At 35.5% G+C, this 23,764-nt stretch overlaps 1 non-coding gene across 1 annotated transcript; it reads left to right on the forward strand.

The window, feature by feature from the left end:
• Positions 1 to 23,350: 23,350 nt before the first annotated feature.
• Positions 23,351 to 23,423, forward strand: TRNAA-AGC. The gene has a single exon. It is a non-coding gene; the product is annotated as a tRNA-Ala (tRNA).
• The last annotated feature ends 341 nt before the right edge of the window (positions 23,424 to 23,764 follow it).

A 23,764-nucleotide genomic window follows, 5' to 3' on the forward strand; every position in this document is an offset into this window, starting at 1 on the left:
TACGAAATTCTTATCCAAATTCCCTCAACATTCTTCCTTATATTTTTAACTACAAAAAGTGCATGCTCTCCAAAGTTGAGATATATTTACATTAGATTACAATTTCTGCTTTGCACCAGCTAGGTTATTTCTATATAATGAAATAGTTTTGGTCATTTATACAAGTAACTGCACAACTGTCATTTCTATCATTGTACAGAGCTGTCAAGTTATGTTATCTGAATGAACTTGATATTTGAATGATAAACTACTTATTCTTGTCCTATTAATATGATCTATTAGACAGTTTGTTATTGGATCTCAACCGGTAAATGTTGTTGCCTTTGTTCTTGATGGTCTCTATTATGGTGTTTCAGACTTCGAATTTCCTGCATATTCTATGGTAAGTATTATTACACATCACTACTTTTTTCCCCAGAGAATAGTATTCTACCATGCTAATAGTATTCTGCCATGCAATATCAAAAATAAAACCAGAGTAGAATCAGATTGAGAGTCCCAAAAAATTACAACAATAATAACATACCCATTGTAGTCCCACAAAGGGGAAAATTAAAAGGGATACATGGCAAAACATTATGTTCGTTAATATTTTGTATTAAATGTTATTGTTATAACACATCATTTACATATTTATTTAACATACTATAATCATAGATTGTCTCAACCTGGCGGAAAGATTTGCCATCATTATGATCACACCTACAACGCAAGATTGAACGTGTAAGGTTCAAGTGGAAATGAAAATTTCTATGAAGAAGAATTGAAAGGTAATACTATTTATTTCTCGGTTGAGTTTTGAATTTTAAATGCTACTTCATTACTTAAAATTTCTTCTTTTCCCCTTTCAATTTGGCTATTTTTTTACCGTAGGTGTAAAGATTTGAATACTGATTATTGTACAAATCAGCTCTTATATACTCACAAATAGACTTGTCTAATAAATTTTATCCCGTTTTAGTAGATTTTATTATGAAACAACCTTTTCAGTATCATTGTTATAATAAAAGATACATTGAACAAGATGTTATTTAATTATAGTATCTTCAATGCTATTAAATACGATAATTATTGTTATTTTAAAGTGCAGTTAAATATTTTTGCTGCTATTTTGGGATCAGTTGGAATCATCTATGCTACTAATGGATGCATTTTGGGCTGAAATTTTGTAGCTTCTATGTTCTTTTGTGGGGATTGAAAATATTTTGTCAGCTGTGATTTAAGGTTAGTTTATATGGAATTTTATTTGTCTGATTCGTACAAACAACTTCAATATATTTTCATGGGATTATATTGAATTTATTCGTGGTGGTATTGTTGCTTTTGTTATGTTTGGTATGAGTTACACCTCTGCTTGCCCTTAAATCCTTTGGCTAGCTTAGGTGTGTCTCAGTTACTTTGCCGTGTTTCTCGATTGTACCTTTCAAGTGTAATTGTTGTAGTTTTATAATTGTAGAATTCACGACAAATAGAGTTGCTGCTGATTGATGGGCAGCGATCATGTATCACCTTTATCATATTTTAATAAAAGTAGCAAGATAGTTTCATATTTGGTTCACTCTATATCTTTTTAAAATTGAATATTTCTTTGTTTATCAAGATGATATTGTGCTCTAGGTAGATTATTTTTTGATAGTCCTGTTGTGTGTTTTGATGTGCTACAACTTTCTGATATTTCTTTTGTGAGATCATTCCTTGTACATAGTTGCTGAAGTTAGATCGTTCTAATTCAAAATATAAGAATACTCATTAAAACAATTAGGTTCATCATATTAGATTGGTGAAATTGTTTCCTTTCTCTAGATTTTCTGGAACTTTTGTTCCATGGAGAAGAAAGTAAAAGTGGGGATGGGGGTATAAAGAACCATTTGAACCTGCAATGTGGTATATGGAAAAAAGGGGGGGGGGGGTCTACAGAGCATACTAATCACAAGATGCACAAAGCATAACAAAGTAAGCAAATAGTTACTTTTAGTACCACAAGAGAGAAGTGATTACTAATATCTTCAAGTTGCTAAGAAGTTAGAAAAGGTTAAGATCTCAGTCATGCAGCTACTTTGCTGGTTTACTAATAGGGTGCTGCAATAATGAAAAGAAAAAATGGAATAGATAGAGGAATCATGGAGACGATTTGCTTTTTACCACCTTTCAGGTTTAATGTCGTCGGACACTAACAACACTGATATTGGGTCTATATTTTCCTTCTTTGTACGAAAAGGTTGTTGCAAACATACTTTCTAAAGATACAACGCTACGGGAATACACTAAAGGCGTTCAAAAAAATTTGTTACAAGTTTAATTCAATTCTATCCAGGTTTGCTGTAGTAATACATTAATATTGTTTTGTCTATATTCAAAACTTGGGAGTCTGAGTTGGTTCCAGTTTGGACGTTTAGGTTTATCATGCATATTCCTTACTGGATCTTTTTTTTGTTTGTTTAAATTTGAAAGAAATGTCCCAGTGGTTAAGTACAAAAGTTTCCATGTTTCACTATGCAGTGAATCAATAAGTTTGCATCTTCCGGCATGTGCCCTATCACCATATTATCAACAGTATTTACCTTCTCTTTTTGCCTAGGCCATTCTCTTTCATGGCCTTTCTCTTGTTGTTGTTGTTGTTGTTGTTCTTACTATTGGCTTGTGATTGCTGTTGTTGTTGTACTGTGTTATCTGATTCTATTGGTGGTACTTCTGGTGATACAACATATGCAATGTCTATTGATTCTTTATTTATTTATGTGATGATTGTCTCAAGTTGTTGTTTTTGGCTTTGACATTTGGTTTTCGTCATATGCGGTAGGACTTTGTTAACATCTGTGTGTGTCAATGGTATCAGTATTTCACAAAAATTCAGCTACTTTGCCAATAGGTATGTAAATGTTTATCCAAAATTTTAAAAACAAAGAGATACATACAGTGTTACGATGGGTTTGTATTCAATGAATAAAGATTTATTTTATCATCACATTTTGAACTTCTTACCTAATTTAATCTTTAAATCTAATTTAATAGGTGTTTCATCGTGAATGCCCAAGAGATGATCACAACAATAAAGGCATCCCCATATTGTAGAATTTATAAATATTATGTAGTACCTCGTATATTTCTAAGCTAGAAAATGAACCGTTGTTCCTACACATGAAACCTCCTATCCTGTGATTCATATTGGAGTACATGAATTCGGATGAGTATCCTAGTGATAATAAAGCTTATGATGTGTTAAGCATGTTCATAAGAGTCACTTAGAGTAAGCCAAGCTAAGAACTTTTGAATTCACCAAGTTTTCGTGTGTGATTTCACGTATGTCATCTTTGAACGAGCATAACTTGGTTTATAGGTGGTATTTTGGCAGATTTATACCCTGCAAATTGTAGAGAATTGAATAAGCTTTTCGTCGATACCAAATTTGCCTAAAATGGACACCTGGTGAAGAAGTTATGGCGATTTAAAGTTTTAGCAGCGTCATTTCAGTCAGTGGCGCGTCGTAAGCCAAAATGACGTTTGTCAATTTCCAGTGTCTCTCCGTGATTCCACCACGTTGCGGTGAGTTTTCGGGTCACAAATGGGGGGCAACATGATATCTCCGCGTCACGTCGGGGGCTCAAATCGGGTAATTTTCACAGAAATTAAATGATGCATCTAGAGGTGTATTTGGGTCATCTTTCCACCTCTATATATATTCCATAAATACGAAATTAAGCCCTTATTTGACCAAAACATACTCTTTCTCTCAAAATCCTCTCAAGGACACATTAGGGTTTTCAATTGGGGATTCAAGTTCAAGCAAATTTCTCCATCAATCATCAAGAATCTTCCATCTAAGATATGCGTAGTGTTCATCTATGGATCCATTTCATTCATAAAGCTTAAGAACTATGTTTTAAATATTATATTGTGACTGTTTTGTTGTGATATGACCATGTACATGATTATGATTATGATTGTTGTTTAAGTTTCAAGATGATATCTAAAGGTGTTTTCATGGAGTATAGGTGTTTGTTAGTTGAAACCCATGATATTTATGTGGTTTAATATGGTGAGATTCAAGAACACACCTAAGCTAAAAGAATGCATGCAAAGTGTTTGATAAAAAACCTAGGATGATAGAATTCATGTCCCATGATTTAATAGTGCTTAAATGACAAGTCCATGCTCTATGCTTTATGATTTCACATGAATTCCACGTGATTGATATGCGTCGTTGTTGTGATATGGATTGAGCATGATATTGAAGCTATGCAAGTATACACATGTCGTATGAATTTCCCTTCCATATGTAAGATGTTGAGAACTATGCTTAGTGTGAAGTCCCCTTATGATATGGTGAATTGTGGACTCCATTTTATGATCAAGTCAGTTATGTGTGTCAGTTTTCTTCCATCGAGTTTTGGGGGTACTAGTACCCGAAAAATATAGCTGTGTGCCTAGATCCATGTCACGTTATCACGATAATCTCAGTCAAGCCATGATTATAGAACTCAGTCAGTCATGTGACTCAGGAAATCTCAGAAATCTCATGGTCTCAATAAATTCTCTGATAGTAGTACTATTCCGTCAGTCAACAGAAGTCAGTTATTCAGTCCATGTATAGCCAGTTAAATCATGTTCAGCCTCTTCAGATGGGAGTAGAAGTTAGCACCGAGTGAATCCAAGGATGGAAACTCACCTGCCAGTTTAGGGTGTGATTCTTAGTAGTCATCCTTATGTTCCAGAACTACGTAGCCAGCGTAGGTTGAGATCTTAACCTGCCAGATTAGAGTTGATGAGGTGGCTTAACCTGTCAGTTTAAGGTTCCCATATTTCTCATTCGAGTACCTGCCAGCTAAGGGTCACTCACAGCTGTCCTTACCAATGGCGTGGTATTGATACCCTTCCAGTCGGGGCAGAGATTGGACCCCAACCTAGCTATATGCGTTATTGGGGCATGTCGGTTAAGCAACTACCTCCCACAATTTCAGTCCCAGTCTTAATAAAAGAACTCAGATAGTTCTATAGATTTCAGTATACTAGGACTGCCAGTTACAGTTAATTCAGTTACAGTATGGAACTCAGGTAGTTCTATCATATTTAGGACTGTCATACACAGTCATCCATGTTATCAGAATTCCAGTATCAGTCATGTTAGATAAAATTAAACCATGTATTAGCGTACAGATCCAGATATCACGTATTCACGACTCAATTACTATGTATGTATGCTTGTCAGTTACTATGTATGCATGCTTGCACTCTCACATTCATATTAGTCAGTCAGTTAACATTGTTCATGCATGTACACCCTTTTGCATTTAGCCTACCTCACTCATATACCTAGTGCTCCCAGTCGTACTGATGCATTTGCGCTATGGTGTTTTCTCTCATATTACACCCTAGGTTCAGAGACACGAGTTCCAGATCAGTAGTAGCATTCCAGTCGCAGAGTTGCAATGAGTCCTCATCCATTCGAGGACGATATTATTTTATTTCATTAATTATTTCAGTTCAGTTTTGCTAGACGGAGTTCGTTGGAGACATGTTCCTTCAACTCCTTATTTCAGACAGTATTTAGAGGCTTTCAGATTTAGTTCAGATTTTAGATTCAACTTTCAGTTGTTTTGGGTATTTGTTACCTTATATGGATGTTATTATTTATCAAATATTCTATTCAGCTGAACCTTATGGCCTATTGTTTATGTTTTCCGCATTCTACAAGTATATTTACGGTGTACAGGTACAGATATCAGTCATGGGTTAGCTTGTGGTCCCTTGGGGTCATAAGCACCGTGTAGCATTCCGGTTCAGCAAATCGGGGCGTTACAAACTTGGTATCAGAGCCTAAGGTTCAATGGAGTCCTAAGAAGTCTGAAAGCCGTATCTAGTAGAGTCTTGTGCATGGTTGTGTTACACGCCACATTTATGTGCAAGAGGCTATGAGATATTTTAGGAACAGTTTTCCCTCTTTCAGTATTCATGTCTTTCTAGTGAGCATAATCTTAAGTTAAACTCTCAGTCTAATCCGTTCTTCTCTTATTTCAGAATATACCTCCAAAGAGAAGAAACTAGCTCGCACTTCAGCCCGCTCTTCAGCCCGAAGATTTTTTGGGCGAACATGTTTCTTATGCGGAGTTTAGAACCACATTCACCATACTTGCTCAGTCTGTGGCTACCCAAAATGAACGGCCACCAGTTATTTCAGCCAATCCAGTAGCCAACTCAGCCGCAGCTAGGATTCAGGACTTCACCCGAATGAACCCTCCATCTTTTTTTGGGTCTAAGTCTGATGAAGACCCTCTTCAAGAATTCATTGACCAAGTCCATAAGGTCATAAATATCATGGGAGTTACTTCTTGTCAGAGTGTCGATTTAGCCACATATCAGTTACAGGATATTGCTCACACTTGGTACAAACAGTGAAAGTCCGAGAAGGTAGATGGTGCAGGTCCTATAGAGTGGGAGAAATTTTTCATGGCTTTCTTAGACCTTCTTTCCCCAAGAGCTGAGGAAGAGCAAAAGTTTTGGAGTTCATCAACCTCAGGCAGGGAAATATGACGGTTAAAAAGTATTCTCTCAGATTTACTCAGCTAGCCAGATATACCCCTCTTGTGGTTGCAGACAACAGGGCTAAGATGAGCAAGTTCCTGTCAGGAGTGAATAATAGCATGGTAAATGAGTGTAGGTCTACGATGCTGAACAGTGATATGACTTTAGCCAGACTCATAACCCATGCTCAGCAAACAGAGGAGCAGAAGATTAGGACTAGGGAGAGGCAGAACAAGAGATCAAGATCAGGCAATTTTAATTTTGCTCAACCCAAATCAGAAGGAGGAAATCATTCGCAGTTTCATCCTAAGCCAGCAGTTTCAGCTCCTTCCTCCGCCAGTGCCCTAGTGCCGAAATTCAGAGACGGCAACAGAGATGGAGCACCAGGCTCTAAGTCTCAGGGCAGTGTCACTAGGGTACCTGTAGAGCTGGTAGCAATGTTTGTTTCAGTTGTGGTAAGCCAGGCCACAAGATTAGAGAGTGTCCACAGTCAGGTCTACAAGGTCAGTAGAATAGTTCCACAGTCCAGCTCGGTCGCCAAATCAGCAGGGTGCCACTTCGAGTGTTACTAGTGGGCAACGCCAAAACAGACTCTATGCTCTTCAGACCCGACAGGATCAGGAAAATTCTCCTGATGTCGTTACTGGTACGTTACAGATTTTCCATGTTTATGTTTATGCTTTGCTAGATCCAGGTGCATCCTTGTCTTTTGTTACTCCTTATTTAGCAAGCGATTTTGGAATCAGTCTCAAAATTTTAGTAGATCCCTTATCAGTCTCTACCCCAGTGGGTAAAACCATTATAGCTCAGCGGGTATACAAGAACTGCCCGGTTATGATATTTCAGAAATCCACCTCAGCAGATTTAGTTTAGTTAGAGATGACTGATTTTGATGTCATTCTCGGCATGGATTAGCTTCATTCCTGCTATTCCACAGTCGACTACAGAAATAGGATAGTTCAATTTTAGTTCCCGAATGATCCCGTCCTAGAGTAAAAGGGTAGTACTTCATCTTTCAGGGGTCAGCTTGTTTTCTACCTTCGGACAAGGAAAATGATTTCTAAGGGATGTGTTTATCATCTCGTTCATGTTAAAGACTCAAGTTCTGAATCTCCAAACTTTGAATTAATCCCAGTGGTTAACGAGTATTCAGATGTCTTTCCTGAAGATCTTTCAGGCATTCTTCTTGAAAGGAAAATAGACTTCGGCATTGACTTTATTCCAGATACTCAGCCTATTTCTATTCTGCCATACAGAATGGCATCAGCAGAACTCAAAGAACTGAAGGATCAGTTGAAGGAACTCTTAGATAAGAGATTCACTAGACCCAACATTTCCCCATGGGGCGCACCAGTCTTATTCGTACCCAAGAAAGACAGTTCTCTCAGGATGTGTATTGATTACCGTCAGCTCAACAATGTTACGGTCAAGAACAAGTATCCTCTTCTCAGAATAAATGACTTGTTTGACTAACTTCAGGGTGCCAGTTATTTCTCCAAGATAGACCTCAGATCAGGCTATCATCAGCTCAGAGTTAGAGAATGTGACATCCCGAAGACAGCTTTTCGTACTCGGTATGGTCACTTTGAATTTCTAGTTATGTCCTTTGGTCTTACCAATGCCCCAGCTGCTTTCATGGACTTGATGAACCTTGTGTTCAAGCAGTACTTGGACATGTTCGTCATAGTCTTCATAGATGATATCCTGGTCTATTCCCGTACAGAGCGTGATCATTCAGACTATCTCAGAATTGTTCTTCAGACTCTCAGAGTTCACCAGCTATTTGCCAAATTCAGTAAGTGCGAGTTTTGGCTAAGTTCAGTAGCATTCCTTGGCCATATTATTTTTGGTGATGGCATTAGAGTAGATCTTTAGAAGATCAAAGCGGTAAGAAACTGGACTCGCCCTGTCTCTCCATCAGATATCAGTAGTTTTTTGGGTTTGGCTGGCTATTACAGGCGGTTTATTAAGGGATTTTCTTCTATTGCATCCCTCATGTCTAGATTGACTCAGAAGAAGGTTAAGTTTCAGTGGTCAGATCCTTGGGAGAAGAGTTTTCTGGAATTGAAGACTCGACTCACCTCAGCTCCGGTCTTAGCTCTTCCAGATGATTCAGATGGGTTCGTAGTATACTGTGATGCATCCAGAGTAGGTTTGGGTTGTGTCCTCATGCAGCATGGTAAGGTCATAGCCTATGCCTCCAGGCAGTTAAAACCCCATGAGAAAAATTATCCTACTCGTGATCTTGAGTTAGCAGACGTAGTATTGTCTTGAAGATTTGGAGGCATTATCTATACGGAGTTCATGTAGATGTCTTCACAAATCATAGGAGTCTGTAATATGTCTTTTCTCAAAAAGATCTCAATCTTCATCAGAGAAGGTGGTTAGAGCTCTTGAAAGATTATGACATGAGTGTTATTTATCATCTGAGCAAGGCCAACGTTGTGGACGACGCTCTCAGTAGACTCTCCATGAGTAGTACTTCTCACGTTGAGGATAGCAAGAATAAAATAGCTCAGGAAATCCATCAGCTTGCCAGACTAGGTGTTCGCTTAGTCGATTCTTCAAAGAGTGGTGTATGTGTTTAGGATAGTTCAGAGTCATCTCTAGTTTTCCAGGTGAAAAAAAAGCAAGACAGGGATCCTAGCCTTGTCAAGCTAAAAGAGTCAGTTCAGAATCAGAAAGTAGAGGTCTTCTCCCAAGGGGGAGATGAGTGTCATTCGTTGTCAGGGTCGTCTCTGTGTTCCAGGTGTAGATGATTTAAAGCAGTAAATTTTTGTAAAAACGCATAATGCACGATACTTTATTCATCCAGGGTCCACTAAGATGTACCATGACCTACGGGAGATCTATTGGTAGAGTGGGATGAAGAGAGATATTGCAGAATTTATGGCTAAGTGCCCTACATGTCAGCAGGTTAAGATAGAGCATCAGAAACCTAGTGGTTCCATACAGGTGTTCACCATTCCTACTTGGAAGTGGGAAAAAGTAAACATGGACTTTGTGATGGGTTTTCCTCGAAATCGTCATCAACATGATTTAGTTTGGGTCATTGTAGATAGAATGACCAAGTTAGCCTATTTCCTTCCAGTCCATACCTCTTATTCAGCCGAGGATTACGCCAAACTCTATATCAGGGAGTTAGTCAGATTACACGGTGTTTCATTATCTATCATCTCAGACAGAGGTACCCAGTTCACCTCTCACTTCTGGAAAGCATTCCAAAGGGTCTTGGTACCCAAGTTCATCTCAGTACAACTTTTTATCCTCAGACAGATGGTCAAGCAGAAAGGACCATTCAGACTCTTGAAGCTATGCTAAGGGCGTGTGTAATTGATTTCAAGAGAAGTTGGGATGACCACTTGCCTTTGATTGAGTTTGCATATAACAATAACTATCATTCAGTATTAAAATGACTCCGTTTGAAGCTCTCTATGGTAGGAGGTGCAGATCTCTAATCGGGTAGTTCGAAGTTAGTGAGGCTTCATTCATAGGGCCTGACTTAGTATTCGACGCCTTAGAGAAAGTCCAGTTAATTAGAGAAAAACTCTAGGCCGCTCAGAGCCGATAGAAGTCATATGCTAACATTTATAGAAAGGATCTCGAATTCGAGGTCGATGACTATTTCTATCTAAAGATCTCTCCAATGAAGGGAGTGAAGCGGTTCGACAAGAAGGGAAAGATCAATCTCCGATATGTTGGTCCCTTCATGATTCTCAGTCGCTTAGGCAAGGTAGCTTATGAGCTCAAATTATTTTCAGATCTAGCCTCGGTTCATTTAGTCTTTCATGTCTCTTTTCTCAAGAAGTGTATAGGTAATCCATCAGTTGTAGTCCCTATTCAAAGCATTGACAGTCAGAACAGTCTCTTCTGTGAGGAAATTTTGGTCGAAATTCTAGACTATCAGACTCATAGACTGAGGAACAAAGAAGTCCCTCTAGTCAAAGTTCTTTGGTGAAATTAGTCCATTGAGGGAGCTACTTAGGAAGCAGAAGCAGACATACGTACCAAGTATCCTCACCTCTTCTCCGCCAATCCAGATCAAGCTCAAGGTAACAATTCTCCTTAAGCTTATTCAGTTTCCCATTCAGTATTCTATACAACTTTGTATTCGGTTCATGCTCACGTTTCATCACAAATTTGATATCAAGTACCATTGCACATTTAGTCATGCATTCATGTATCAGTCTAGTGTATAATCATACATCAAATATGCATTTTCATTTGGAGAACTCAGTTATCAGAAATCTCAGTTATGCATTCATGAATCAGTTACTCATACATCAGATATGCATGTCCAGCATGATATGTTTAGCTTATCAGTCATGTACATCATGAGATAATGTTCCAGTAGTGTATGTCTTACACATACTCCAGTTTATCGTCTATCCCCGTTTCAGTCAGTCTCATTCGAGGATGAATGTTTTCAAGAGGGAGATATTATAATACCCCATATATTTCTAAGCTAGAAAATGAACCGCTGTTCCTACACATAAAACCTCCTATCCTGTGATTCATATTGGAGTACATGAATTAGGATGAATATCCTAGTGATAATACAGCTTATGATATGTTAAGCATGTTCATAAGAGTCAACTTAGAGTAAGCCAAGCTAAGAACTTTTGAATCTACCAAGTTTTCGTGTGTGATTTCACATAGGTCATCTTCGAACGAGTATAAATTGGTTTATAGGTGGTATTTTGGTAGATTTATACCCTCCAAATTATATATAATTGAATAAGCTTTCCGTCGATACCAAATTTGCGTAAAATGGACACCCGGTGAAGAAGTTATGGCAATTTAAAGTATCAACAATGTCATTTCTGTTAGTGGCGCGTCGTGCCGTAAGACAAAATGACGTTTGTCAATTCCAGTGTCTCTTCGTGATTCCACCATGTCAGATGAGTTCCCAGGTCACAAATGTGGGGCAACGCGATATCTCCGCATTGCGTTAGGGGCCCGAATCGAGTAATTTTCACAGAAATTAAATGACGCATCTAGAGGGGTATTTGGGTCATATATATATTCCATAAACACGAAATTAATCCCTTATTTCACCAAAACATACTCTTTCTCTCAAAATCCTCTCAAGAACACATTAGGGTTTTTAATTGGGGATTCAAGTTCAAGCAAATTTCTCCATCAATCATCAAGAATTTTCCATCTAAGGTATGCGTAGTGTTCATCTATGGATCCATTTCGTTCATATAGCTCAAGAACCATGTTTTAAATACTATATTCTGATTGTCTTGTTGTGATATGACCATGTACATGATTATGATTATGATTATGATTATGATTGTTCTTTAAGTTTCAAGATGATATCTAAAGGTGTTTTCATGAAGTATATGTGTTTGTTAGTTGAAACCCATGATATTTATGTGGTTTAATATGTTGAGATTCAAAAACACACCTAAGCTAAAAGAATGCATGCAAAGTGTTTGATAAAAGGCCTAGGATGATAGAATTCATGTCCCATGATTTAATAGTGCTTAAATGACAAGTCCATGCTCTATGCTTTATGATTTCACATGAATTCCACGTGATTGATATGTGTCGTTGTTGTGATATTGATTGAGCATGATATTGAAGCTATGCAAGTATACACATGTTGTATGAATTTCCCTTCCATACGTAAGATGTTGAGAACTATGCTTAATGTGAAATCTGCTACTTATGATGTGGTAAATTGTGGACTCCATTTTATGATCAAGTCAGTTATGTCTGTCAATTTCCTTCCATCGAGTCCTGGGGATACTAGTACCCAAAAAATATAGCTGTGTACCTAGAGCCATGTCACGTTATCACGATAATCTCAGTCAAGCCATGATCTATAGAACTCAGTCAGTCATGTGACTCAGGAAATCTTAGAAATCTTATGATCTCAATAAATTCTCTGATAGTAGTACTATTCTGTAAGTCAACGGAGGTCAGTTACTCAGTCCATGTATAGCCAGTTAAATCATGTTCAGTGTCTTCAGATGGGAGTAGAAGTTAGCACCGAGTGAACCCAAGGATGGATACTCACCTGCCAGTTTAGGGTGTGATTCTTAGTAGTCATCCTTGTATTCCAGAACTACATAGCCAGCATAGGTTGAGACATCTTAACCTGCCAGATTAGGGTTGATGAGGTAGCTTAACCTGTTAGTTTAGGGTTCTCACCATTCTCATTCGTGTACCTGCCAGCTAAGGGTCACTCACAACTATCTTTACTAGTGGCGAGGTATTGACACCCTTCCATTCGAGGCAGAGATCGGACCCCAACCTATCTATATGCGTTATTGGGGCATGTCGGTTAAGAAACTACCTCCCACAGTTTCAGTCCCAGTCTCAGTTAAAGAACTCAGATAGTTTTTTAGATTTCAGTATACCAGGACTGTCAGTTATAGTCAATTCAGTTACTGTATGGAACTTAGGTAGTTCCATCAGATTCAGAACTGTCAGACACAGTCATCCATGTTATCAGAATTCCAGTATCAGTCATGTTAGATAACAATAAACCATGTATTAGCATATAGATTTAGATATCACATATTCACGATCTCAATTACTATGTATGTATGCTTGCACTCTCACGTTCATATTAGTCAGTCAGTTAACATTGTTCATATATGTAAAACCTTTTGTATTTAGCCTACCTTACTCGTACATTCAGTACTCCCAGTCGTACTGACGCATTTGCGCTATGATGCTTTCTTTTATGTTACACCTAGGTTCAGAGACACGAGTTTCAGATCAGTAGCAGTATTCCAGTCGTAGAGTTGCAGTGAGTCCTCATCCATTCGAGGACGATATTATTTTATTTCATTCATTATTTTAGTTCAGTTTTGCTAGACGGAGTTAGTTGGAGACATGTTCCTTCAGCTCCTTATTTCAGACAGTATTTTGAGGCTTTTAGATTTAGTTCAGATTTTAGATTCAGCTTTCAGTTGTTTTGGGTATTTGTTACCCTATATGGATGTTATTATTTATCAAATATTCTATTAAATTGAATCTTATGGCCTATTGTTTATGTTTTCTGCATTCTACAAGTATATTATGCAGTGTACAGGTACAAATATCAATCATGGGTTAGATTGTGGTCCCTTGGGGTCATAAGCACCGTGTAGCATTTTGGTTCAGCAAATCAGGGCATTACATATTATCTCTATCAATGTAAATAGACAACAATCACTATCAAGTGTGAATTTGAGCATCCAGTGGTATGTTATTCCTATGATTGTATAAAATATACATTTGGAATTATTTTCATCAACTGATCCAATCAAATGGGATAGTCCTTTGCTGTTACATCTTTATTTTATTCTACTATACGCGTTGGGCTTGTGCAACGCACGGGCATACCTATCTAGTTTATATGTAAGAGTAATATAATAAACTACCAAACTATCTTACAATATTCATTGTACATCCCTGGAAAAGCAAATATTTTTCTCCAATTAATAATAATTAAGTGTTATGACTCAACCAACTCAAAGATATTTTTAACACTAGCATGTTATCCTCATATCATCCGTTGTAGATCAAATTCGGGCATTCAGTTGATTTTTCGCAAACGTCTCACACCTTATAAGTAGCTTGTTTTTCTTTTCGACTTTCCACGTGAAACTTTATTAACACCCATCCAATGAACTAAGTATTGGGTTATTAAGAGGTGCGAATGGAAAATGAAAAGGTGGTGTTTTTTTTTCGAAAAAACACTAAGTGAAAGGATGCAATTTGAATAGGCACCTTTTTAGATAGAATGGTTATGACCTTTCCAATGGTTGTGACTTTTCCGAAGAATTGCACCTTTATGAAGGGGTGTACCTTTTTGAACCATTACTTCTCTTCATGAAGCAACACCTGATAGCTATAAATATCTGAATTTTTCCTCGGGTAAAGACAATTTTATTTTGAGTAGAAAAATAGCCTTCTTCTTCTTCTTCTAAAAACTCTCGTGTGATCATCAAATCGCTGAATGTATTTAAAGTTTCTGAAAATTTGAGGTACCGCTATTTTTATAAAGAGAATCATTTTATCCTGGAAGAAAAGATTCCATAACCTCGGGTACTTGAGGGAAATAAATTCCTTAAGGATACACCATGCATTCGGTGGACTTGATTCTGTAATTTTTTACTTCATCTTCTTTCTTAAAGTTGATAAACACTTCATTTTGATAGTTCATTTGATTATTCAATTGGACTTGTTGAAGTTGTTGTAACTTCATTGTAGTTCTTGAAAGTTGTTCTTGAACTTAGTATTGAAGTTTGTATAGAAAACATACAGATTTTGTATCAGTCGGAACAACAATCTTAAGGAATTTACACTAATCAGTATTGTTTGGGTTTACTGTTATTCAGTAAATAGTTTGAACTTCATATTGATAGTTCTTCAACTTTTGAACTTGTGTTTGAAGTTCTTGAAACTTTATTTTGATAGTTCATAAGTTGATTGAACTAGTGTTGAAGTTCTTAATGTTTGGTTTTGCTATTTTTAGAAAATAGTTTGAACTTCATTTTGTTGATGTTCATAAGTTGGGTTGAACTTATTGTTAAAACTTCAAAGTTATAAATACAGAGTTTAAACTTTATTTGATTGTTCATAAGTTAATTTGAACATGTGCTTGAAGTTATTGTTGGAAAATACATATTTTACCAAGATTAAGAAAAAAACAACAATTTTAAGAAAAGTATAAAAATATTTATTTTTGTGCTTGTTTGGTGAAGGAAAAAAAATTATCGCAATTTGTAAATCAAGTATTTGGTTAATTTGTATTGGGTCTGATTTTGTGGACACTAAAATCTTTTAATTTCTACTCCCTCGATTAGAAGAATACAAAAAATTCATCGAGAAATCAGTGTGGGAATTCAGTTCAAAGAATATAAAAACTTCACCGATTTGTTAAAATCCCTGTATTGATTTCTAGAGTTTAAAATCTTTGGGGTTACACTCTGTTTGAATTTGATTCTGATTTAAAGTCATAAAAACTTCGCCATGTTTCAAAGTTCATTTGGTTGATGTTTCAAAGTTCATTTAGTTGATGATACTTAGAAAAATACCTGAACTTTGATCGAATTTTCAGTTGAGCATATTGAACTTTTCGGGGGTCCTATTACCCCCTAGACCTTTTTAAAGTGGATTTAATCCCCCCCCCCCCCCACAAAATGCTATACCAGGTTTTGGCGGTTGGCAGTGTAATACATGCATTAATCTCATTTTTACACATGTGTTTTTCTTTTTAAAATAATTTTTATTTACTTTCTTCTCCATTCTTATTCTTTTCATTAATTTTTATCATTTTTTCACCAAAATCTTGACCACTGTTGCCAAAATTACCAGCAGCAAAGGCAACATTGTCATGAATTTTTTTTTTCTCTATATCAATCTGAGGTGATAATTGATTAGCAACAAAATAATGAAATAAATAACCAGAAATTAGCAAACAAATGTTTGAGACTTTCACAAGGATCTCATAACCAACAAGGTGGCTTAGGATGAGCTCATTACCATGCCTGGCCAACAAATTTCCTTCCGGCGGCAATGGTGGGTTGGTTGGTGGTGGCAATGGTGGGTTAATTTTGCTATTTTGATGGAATTAAAGAAGGTTAATTTTGCTAGTTTGATGGAATTGAAGAAGAAACATTTGATGTGTGTGTTGAAATTGATGGAAATAATTTTGCTATTTTAATGGAATTAAAGAAGGTTAATTTTGCTATTTTAATGCAATTGAAGAAGACTCATTTGGTATGTGTGTTGAAATTGGGTCAAACTGATGGAAATAATTTTGCTATTTTGATGGAATTGAAGAAGACCCATTTGGTTTGTGTGTTGAAATTGGGTCAAATTGATGGAAATAAATTGGGTGTGTTGAAGGGACCCATTTGGTGTGGCGTGTGTGTGATAAAAATAAAAAAGAAGAGAGAATAGAAAGCAAAAAAAAATATAAAATTATTAAAATTCAGAAAATTGAGGGGTTATGTGACAAAAAAAGTTTTATAACGATTTTTTACACTCTTATGCACTGAATGTGTGTGAATTACACACACTTGTTCAAGTAGGCAGATATATGTCATTAAAATATGAAAAAAAAGTTCAGAGGGGGTAATAAGATCCCTGCAAAGTTCGGTATGCTCAACTGAAAATTCATATAAAGTTCAGGTATTTTTTGAGTATTTTCCCTAAAAACTTCATCATTGACTAGAAACAAGTTGGCTAAATATTAAAATCTTTATTGTTAGTATTCTGAAATACTAAAGAGTATGTCAAAGATTGACAGAAAAATAACGAATGAAATTGAACAACAGTTGAATTGATTGTGAATGGTGTTGTCCCAACAGCAACCAATATTACATCACTAAGTCGTTCACGTATTGTTCTAGCAATGAAAACGACAGAGAAATTAGAAAAATATTTTGGTGTGAACTTCAAAGAATGACAGAAAATGATGTCATTTTGGCTGACCAAACTTGAAATGCAAATGTTCACAAGTATAGATCCTCATATTCTAGGAAAAATAATTGTGAGTCATTCTAAGATAGACGAGGATAATGAGTTGAATGAGCAATCATCTATGATGGTTGAAAATCCTATTAAGGATGATTCTCCAAATAATAAGAAGATGAATAAGTCTTCTGGATGAGAAAAAGCAAAAAAAGAAAATATTCGAAGACAAGTGTTACAATTGTAGTGATGTTGGCCACAAAGCTCTAAATAGTCAAGCACTAAATAAGAATAAGAAAAGAGATTAGATAAACATGTTGGAAACAACTAGAAAAATTAAAAATCTATGGGATATGATCACTGAAAGCAATCTAATTGAATATCCAAATGAATGGTGGTTTAATTTTGGAGTCATTAGACATGTTTGAGTGGACAAAGAAGATTTTGCTACTTATGATAGCGCTGGTCCCAAAAAAGTGATATTCATGAGAAATAATGCGATAAACAAGGTTGAAAGAACCGAGAAGATATTCCTAAAATTGACTTTTGGCAAGGTGATGACTCTCAACAATATTCTCCATGTTCCTACTATTAGGAAGAACTTAGTGTCGACAACACTTCTCATTAAAAATAGTTTTAAGTGTGTGTTTGTTTTGAAGAAAGCTGTAATAAGCAAGAATAAAACGTATGTAGGAAAGGGTTACCTCAATGAATGCCTTTACAAACTTGCTGTAATGGTTGTTGAAATGAAGAAAACCGAGTCTTCTTCTTACTTGCTAGATTTAAACAATTTGTGGCATAGTCGTTTAGGATATGTCAAGTATAAAACCTTGCAAAAACTGATTAGTTTGGAAGTGTTGCCTAACTTTGAATGCAATAAATTAAAGTGTCAAATATGTGTGTAATCTAAGTATGCTAAGCATTCGTATGAGTTTGTTGAAAGGGATTCCAGTCCTTTAGACTTAATCCATACAGACATTTGTGATATGAAGTCAACACCTTCTCGTGGTAAAAAGAAAAAAAGTATTTTATAACTTTTATTAACGATTGTACTAGGTACCGTTGTGTTTATTTGCTAAATAATAAGGATGAAGCAATAGATGCGTTTTGACAAATATAAAATAGAAGTTGAAAATTAGTTAGAGAAAAAGATTAAAATAATAAGAAGTGATAGGGGTGGAGACTATGAATCTCCTTTTGCAGAAATATGTGTAGATAATGAAATTATCCATCAAACTACTGTCCCGTATTCAACTCAATCTAATGGAATTACGGAAAGAAAGAACCACTCTAGCTACTCTCAGTTTCATTTGCTTTGTATAAACTTAAAGGAAATGATGAATGTCTTACTTATAAGTTCAGGTTTACTGCAAAATTTACGGGGGAAAGCTATTCTTACAGCTAATCGAATACTCAATAGAGTGCCTCATAGTAAAACACTATTTATTTCATATGAAAAATGAAAAGGAAGGAAATCCAATATAAATATTTCAAAGTGTGGGGTGTCCAGCGAAAGTCCAAATTCCTATAACTAAAAGGGTGAAGATAGGACCTAAGACTGTGGATTGCGTGTTTATAGGATATGCTAAAAGTAGTAAAGCATGTCAATTTTTGGTTTATAAATTCGAACATCCGGATATCAATGAAAATATGATAATTGAATTGGGTAATGCCGAGTTCTTTGAACACATTTATCCGTATAGAACTATACATGTACAATCTAGTAGGGGGTTGAAATGACCTCGAGATGAACCAAGCGAGAATGTACATAATGATGACAATCTAAGACGTAGTACATATTAAAGAATGTCAACTTCTTTTGGATTGGATTTTGTATCGTTTTTCATAGAAAATAAGCCTCAAACATTTAAAGAAGTGATATCATCTTCAAATTCATCTTTTTGGAAAGAGACAGTCAATAGTGAGATCTCTTCAATCTTGAGCAACCATACTTGGGAATTGGTTGATCTTCCTCCAGAAAATAAATCTTTAGGTTCTAAATGGATCTAAGAAAAATAAAAGTGGATGGTACTATTAACAAATACAAAGTAAGACTTGTAGTGAAAGGCTTCAAACAGAAGGAAGGACTTGATTATTTTGATGCATACTCGCCTGTAACGAGGATAATATCAATTCGAATGTTAGTTGCCTTGGAGACGGTATATGGTCTTGAAATTCATCAAATGAATGTGAAAACAACATTTCTAAATGAAAAGTTAGAGGAAGAAATTTACATGGAACAACCTGAGGGTTTTGTGGTTCCTAAAAAAGAAAAGAAGGTGTGCAGACTTCTTGTCACTTTATGGACTAAAACAAGCACCCAAACAGTGGCATACAAAGTTTGACCAAACCATGTTGGCAAATAATTTTAAGATAAAAGAATGTGCTAAATATGTGTACATTCAAGACACTCCAAATAACAAGTTCATTGTTTGTTTGTATGTCGATGACATGTTGATCATCAGTAGAGATATTTTTAACATAAATGCTACGAAACGAATGCTTGAGGGCAAGTTTGATATGAAGGACCTTAGAGTTGCAGATGTTATCTTAGAGATAAGAATCCATAAAACTCCACAAAGGTTGGCATTGTCACAATCTCATTACATTAACAAGGTACTTGACAAGTCCAAATATTTGGACTTCGATATTGACAAGACTCCATTAGACATGAGTTTTACACTTTAAAAGAATAAAGGTGAAAGTGACTCACGGTTGGACTACACAAAAGTTTTGGGATTTTAATGTATATCATGAACTGTTCACGGTCAAACATAGTATGTGCTATTAGTAAATTGAGTCCGTACTCGAGTAATCTCAATAAAATTTATTGGATAACAATGAAAAGAGTTTTGGGGTATCTTAAATACACTCAAAACTATGCTTTGCATTATAATAAATATCCATCGGTAATTGAAGGATATAGTGATGCAAACTGAATCACCGGATCGAATGAAGTAAAATCCATGAGAAGATATGTATTTACTTTAGGTGGAGGAGCATTCTCTTGGAAATCGTTCAAACAGATATGTACTGCCCTCTCTATAATGGAATCTGAATTTATCGCATTAGATAAAACCGGTGAAGAAACTGAATGGTTCCGAAATTTCTTGGAAGATATTCCTTATTGGTCCAAACTATTGGAAACAGTATGCGCACACTATGATAGCCAAGCGACGATAGGTAAAGCAGGGAGCATGATGTATAATGATAAATCTCGTCATATAAGACGGAGACATAATACCGTTAGAGAACTGCACTCTAGTAGAATTATCACTGTTGAATATGTGAAGTCAAACGATAATGTGTCGGATCCACTTACAAAAGGCCTATCTATAGAGAAAGTTGAGAGAACATCGAAGGGAATGGGTTTACGGCCTAGGACAAGTTAGAATGACGGTAACTCTACCTAGACGACTGGAGATTCCAAGAGCTAGGTTTAAGGAGATCAAACAAAGTTGCGGTTGATAATTCAACACTGTCAATATACTCAACCCATTCTCATGATGTAGACAATTTTTAGGAAACAAGGATAGGGCTTATGGTGTGAAGCTTTTTAATGGTTATCTAAATTTGGCAAATTTGACCAAATAGTTTAATCTATAGGATTGAACGTTTAAAAATCACCTATGTCAGGGTGAAGTGGAAGTCGGTTAAAAAAGAATGTTAGTAAAGGCTTATTCTTTACGCTCTCATGAAATCAGGACGTGGTCATAGCTGAAACGAACAAAATTGTGAGAACCATAAATGGTAAAAGGTTGGTAGTGTGACATGTGTTGTCTAGTTGTACATTAAAGTTTGAAGGTTTAAAAATATCAAATCTACCGATTGACCGAGTGTATTCGATGAATTTCAATACGGAAAGTTTAAAGGAAAACCCACTTATTCAGATGCAATCAGTTTTTGCTTGTTAATCACATACTTGTCCGTAAATTTTTGATAAGATAACCATTCACCATTCATGTGGGGGGTTGTGGGGTTATTAAGAGGTGTGAATGGAAAATAAAAAGGTGGTATTTTTTTTGGAAAGACACTAAGTGAAAAGATGCAATTTGAATAGGCACCTTTTCGGATTAACTAGTTATGACCTTTCCAATGGTTGTGACTTTTCCGAAGAGTTGCACCTTTATGAAGGGGTGTACCTTCATGAAGCAACACCTTGATGGCTATAAATACCTGAATTTTTTCTTAGGTAAAGATAATTTTTTTTAGTAGAAAAATAGTCTTCTTCTTCTTCTTCTTCTTCTAAAAACTCTTGTGTGATCATCAAATTTGTTGAGTGTGTTCGACGTTTCTAAAAATTTGAGGTACCGCTATTTTCAGAAAGAGAATCATTTTATCCTGGGAGGAAAGATTCCATAGCCTCGGGTACTTGAAGGGAATAAATTCCTTAAGGACACACCGTGCATTCGGTGGATTTGATTCTACAATTTTCTACTTCATCTTCTTTCTTAAAGTTGATAAACATTTCATTTTGATAGTTCATTTGATTATTCATTTGGACTTGTGGTTGATGTTATTGTAACTTCATTGTAGTTCTTGAAAGTTGTTCTTGAACTTAGTATTAAAGTTTGTATAGAAAACATACAGATTTTGTACCCGCCGAAACAACAGTAAGTCTCACACAGTTCATCACCATTCATGAGCTAATTTGGAGATTAATTGTGCACCGCCCATATTATCTGAGTATTTATGGCCACTAATTAAGCCTGTAGATCTTCTTTGTGTTCTCAAATAAAGGTAGTAAATCGGCCAATAGAAAAGTAGTAAGTTCGTCCCCATGTCATTACAATTTTTTATAAATTTTTTTGAGCACCCACAACCTTGAATTTCTAGGTCCGCCACTGCTACTCAGGAATATGCACTTGAGGTGAACAAGGGAATGTTTAACATTATTAACAAGAAAAGCTAGTGCAACCTATTTATACCTATGTTGATATGAATCTCCAAAAGTGATGCCGCACATCCATAGAATTCTTCAAAAATACACTATTTTTGAAGAATCTGATATGCACTCGTCATCATTTTGAACGAGTCTCAGCAACACAGATTCATAAATAAATTTTTGTCACTCGTCACAAAGGCATAATAACTTTGGTTAATGTAATTACATATAACAAAGAACTTCGACATCAGTCTTATTATTGATTATGCTCTTCTCCCTTAAGTCTCCATAGTATCTAATTTTCCCCCCTCATTCACTTTTCTTATAAATTTACAATAGCAATATGCTCTGTCCCTCAATAATAAGACTAAAACAACATTTCCCTTGGCCACAAATCAAACTCAAAAGAATGTTCATATCTTGGAAAATAAGGTGTTTGAGTGAAAAAAGTTCTTCTATGGAAGTATATATAAGAAGAGGGATTTTCTCAATTAGCTTACAAGTACTAGGTTTCTTCACCATCTAGAGCCACTACAACAGTATGTATAATGAATGGATCATAACTATGAAATATGTTGTAGCATCGGGTTCTATTGAATGCAATACTTTTTACACATAACGTAGATTTATGTATGAAAAATCATTAAAAATGCAATAAATAGTATGTCTGAACTCATAATCTTAATAATACAATTGATGCAATACTTAGAACCTTAAAAGATTGAACTTAAAGAATTCAAATTCGCGATTCGCCTTTGTCCATGCAGGTTTTCTGAATTGTGAAGGCTTTGATATTCTGAAGTTTAGAAAATGAAACTTGAAATTGGAAGAAGAAAACCACCATGTATTTAGCTCTTGCCATAATACATAAATATATATCTCCTTTTAACTCGGAATCAATTCATATTTTTGACCTCCAACTTTGAAGAGATGTGTACGAGTAAACATTTTAACTTGTATAAAGTTGAACAAGTAAACACAAAGTGTCCTATGTGGCATAATATACGTAGGACTTCATGTAGGATATGAATTGGCCTTGTAGGACGCACGTGTCTACTTGTTCAACTTTATATAAGTTTAAGTATTTACTTGTACACACCCAAAACACCCAAAATTGAAAGTTATAGATGCGAATTGATGCTAAGCTAAAAGTCACATTTATGTATTATGCCTTTACTTTTTCACTTTGTGTCCTACTCCCCTCATTTCAAAAATAAAAAAGAATGACCTAATTTGATATGAAATGAAGTTTAAGAAAATAAATAAGACTTTTGAATCTCGTGGTCCTAATTAAAGTTATGTCAATGTACCAAAATATTTTTTAATCTTATAGTCTTAAATATTTTACATAAAAAGTTGAAATTAAATTATTATCAAAAATTGAAAGAGGTCATTCTTTTTTAAATGGATTAAAAAGAAAAATAATTTATTTTTTAAAAAACGGAGGAAGTATTTCCTTTTCTTTTGTTATTAATAAAAATAGGATAACATTTATTAATAAAAATTATCACTTCAGTGGCATCTGGGGATGTAGCTCAGATGGTAGAGCGCTCGCTTAGCATGCGAGAGGTACGGGGATCGATGCCCCGCATCTCCAATATAGCTTTTTCTTCTAGCTTCTTTTATCAATTTTGGTTTAATATTATATCAACAAACTTCTTAAATTTATCCATAAATTTCAAATTACATTTTGTATCGTTAGAGTATCTGAAAACACAAAAAAGTATTTCCTACTAGATACTCCAAATTCATTTGGACATTTGAATTGTGTGTTGATCCAATTTAGCACCTGAACACATAATACTGTATTACTTGTTAAGATGCTTTCGGTTCAATTAGATATGTAAATTGTCTTGTTCCAAATGAGCACCTGAAACACATGTATGTAAAATAGTTCATATTAGACCATTTTGGATCTAAATTTGAAATTAGGTGTCA

The sequence above is a fragment of the Capsicum annuum genome, chromosome 5 (assembly GCF_002878395.1).
Source record: "Capsicum annuum cultivar UCD-10X-F1 chromosome 5, UCD10Xv1.1, whole genome shotgun sequence".
Taxonomy (NCBI): Eukaryota; Viridiplantae; Streptophyta; class Magnoliopsida; order Solanales; family Solanaceae; genus Capsicum; species Capsicum annuum.